The sequence below is a fragment of the Pecten maximus genome, chromosome 7 (assembly GCF_902652985.1).
Source record: "Pecten maximus chromosome 7, xPecMax1.1, whole genome shotgun sequence".
Classification (NCBI taxonomy): Eukaryota; Metazoa; Mollusca; class Bivalvia; order Pectinida; family Pectinidae; genus Pecten; species Pecten maximus.
The window spans coordinates 7,205,265-7,208,827 of record NC_047021.1 but is presented as its reverse complement, the minus strand read 5'-3'; positions in this window follow the sequence as shown (position 1 = coordinate 7,208,827).

Here is a 3,563-nt window from a genome sequence, read left to right as displayed (position 1 = left end):
GCGCATGTTTCCCGCGCACGTGTCAAAACCCGGAAAAAAATCCAGAGGAGAGTTCCAAAAAGCTGAGAACCGGGAATACTGCAGTAGGCCTAGGCTATGGGGCGCCGTTTTACTATTTATTCCCATTTGGTGATATCCCCTATTCAAATGTGTGATATCACCTATTCGAATAGGTGATATCACTTAAGAACTTTTTAAAGTGATATCACCTATTCAAATAGGTGATATCACCTATTCGAATGAGTGATATCACACATTTGAATAGGTGATATCACCAAATGGGAATAAATAGTAAAACGGCGCCCCATAGCCTAGGCCTACTGCAGTATTTGAAAAATGAATTGGTGATATCACCTATTCGAATAGGTGATATCACTGATTGAATAGGTGATATCACCAAATGGGAATAAATAGTAAAACGGCGCCCCATAGTGATATCACTCATTCGAATAGGTGATATCACCAATTCGAATAGGTGATATCACTTATAAAATTTCATAAGTGATATCACCTATTTGAATAGGTGATATCACTCATTCGAATAGGTGATATCACTTAAGAATATTTTTAAGTGATATCACCTATTCCAATTGGTGATATCACCTATTCGAATGAGTGATATCACCAATTCGTTTCATTAAGTGATATCACCTATTCGAATGGGTGATATCACCTATTCGAATAGGTGATATCACTTATTTGAAAAATGAATTGGTGATATCACCTATTCGAATAGGTGATATCACTGATTGAATAGGTGATATCACCAAATGGGAATAAATAGTAAAACGGCGCCCCATACTAGGCTACGTCGCATGAGCTGGCCATTGGTCTACTTGGCAGCTGATTTCCTAAAGAAATATATTTTCGGTCTCAGTGTTCGGAATAAAAAGAATTGTTGAAAAATGAATATTTAGCAATCAATTACTCCTAAAAACCTTTCTTTTTTTTCAATTCTGAAATCACTTCTAAAACGATAATGATGAAAATAATCAAACGTTCAAAACAATGAAAAAAATACGGACACACATACCCCTAGTGATTATCACAAAACAGACACATCGTAGATTATTAGGGCTCGAGATGTTATAACCTATCTATTTGCATACACCAGATACTTGGGTGCTGTTTTCATGCGAACTTAATCCGATTTCTTGAAATTACATCATGGTATTGACTCTTGGATTCATGACATTGCGAAGTCTATTGGTTATGAAAACACATTAACATCAGCAATAATAACAAGAGCTCTTGGTCTACCTTTTGTTTGGTGTGAAGTCAAGAAGCACATTATTCTTTTGGAATAAGTTATGGCATGTATACGGACGTCGTTAGGAAAACGTTCTTCACAAAGTTATAGCTAGATTCTATACATAAATTCGAATGAGAAAGTAGTAACTGTTATATAGTGATAGCTTTATTAAACTCCGTGTTCAGAATACAATCGTTCTTTATTGAATTGGTGCTTTCACAGATCTATAAACTGCAATTCAAGACAATGAAAGGTCTTCGTCAAAAACGTTACAGAACAGTTTTACTTTGATGAATGGTGTCATGAATGTGAGCATTATAACATGCTACCTACTTGGTCGTTCTAAACGCTCATTACATTCGCATATGGGTCCAATATATTCAGACCTGTCATCAGAGACATACATAAACTCGTTGTGTAATTTGTAAACTATGTCCTAAAACAACAGCCATCACAATAATAATCACATAATGCCCATCTTACAGCTTATCAAGCAAGAACAGCTTACAATTCAGCTGGATGAGCTAGTACGACGATTTCACTTTTATAATTGTTTCAATTTTCCATTTCTACGTTGTAACATCCTAATCGGTCTCTGTTTTTTTGTTCCTTTTGAAAAGTATGTGTCATCTAAAAGACCGAAATAACGCCAGAAACCTTCGGATTAGTAACATCCCTTTCGACTAGAAACCTTCAGATTAGTAACATCCCGGTCTACTAGAAACCTTCCGATAAGTAACATCCCTTTCGACTAGAAACCTTCAGATTAGTAGCATCCCTTTCTACTAGAAACCTTCAGATTAGTAACATCCCTTTCTACTAGAAACCTTCGGATTAGTAACATCCCGGTCTACTAGAAACCTTCCGATAAGTAACATCCCGTTCTACTAGAATCCTTCGATGAGTAACTTGAAATTTTTGGATTAGTAACATCCTTGTCTACTAGAAACCTTCGGATTAGAAACATCCCTTTCTACTATAAACTTTCGTATTAGTAAACTTCCTGTCTATAAAATTGATATTGGTTCTATTATTACATTTTTTTCAACAGATGTCGACGGCTACAAACACACGTGTTTCGAGAGTTGCTGGCTGATGAAGATCACGGGAACAGTTTTATGGTCGTTATCACCATGATCTCGTTAGACGAAGCGACACGTGTTTGATATTTGTTTTGATATACTGGTAGTGATAGTGTCACCTCATTTTGAGGACGTGCCCTAACCCAGATTTAAGCTAGATTTGCACGAGGGGCGTCGTCGATGAAGTGGAAGACTTATTGTTCCGGGACACATTGTCCTAGTTAAAGGTGTCCATGCGATTCCATGTATTGTTCATGGTTTGCACTCAGTTAATCAAATGACCTTGATTCGAAGCCTTTCAGTTAATTAGTAGAAGTCCTTATAATGTTTTAACAAATTTCACCTTTTGATACAAACTTTTTTGGGCTCCATTCCAGGAACCTACCAGCAAAAATACCATAATTCTAGACCTTTTAGTTTTTGAGAAATGAGCTAAAATGAAAACAAATTTCAACATGAGAAAAAGCTTTTCAAACAAGGAGAAGGAATCACGAAAGCAATGGAACAGTGGCAAGTAATGGTGAAGGGGAAGTTACCCCAAAATAAAGTCAAACACTGAGGCACTTTAATAAATGAGAGTTACTCTAAGCAAGGCGAAGTGATGTTAAAACAAAATGGAAGTTTCCCTGAGACTCAGAGAAGTTATCATGAAACAATAAGAAAAAAACCACTGAAACAAAAGGAAGGAATGCCGAAACAAGAAGTAACCCTGACACAAAAAGGAAGGAATGCCGAAATACGAGGAAGTAATCCTGACACAAGGGGGACGTAACCCTGAAACAAGAGGAAGGAATGCCGAAACATGGGAAGTAATCCTCAAACAAGGGGAAGTAACCATGAAACAAGGGGGAAGTAACCCTGAAACGAAAGGAAGGAATGCCGAAACATGGGGAAGTAACCCTCAAACAAGGGGAAGTAACCATGAAACAAGGGGAAATAACACTGAAACAAAAGGAAGGAATGCCGAAATATTGGGAAGTAACCTTGAAACAAGGGAAAATAACACTGAAACAAGGGGAAGTAACCCTGAAACGAAAGGAAGGAATGCCGAAACAAGGGGAAGTAACCATGAAACAAGGGGGAAGTAACACTGAAACGAAAGGAAGGAATGCCGAAATATTGGGAAGTAACCTTGAAAATGTTGAATCTGTAATCAACAACGATTTAGAGCACATTCAAAATTGGGCAAATAAATGGTTAGTAAAGTTTAATCCTTCCAAAACAGAGGC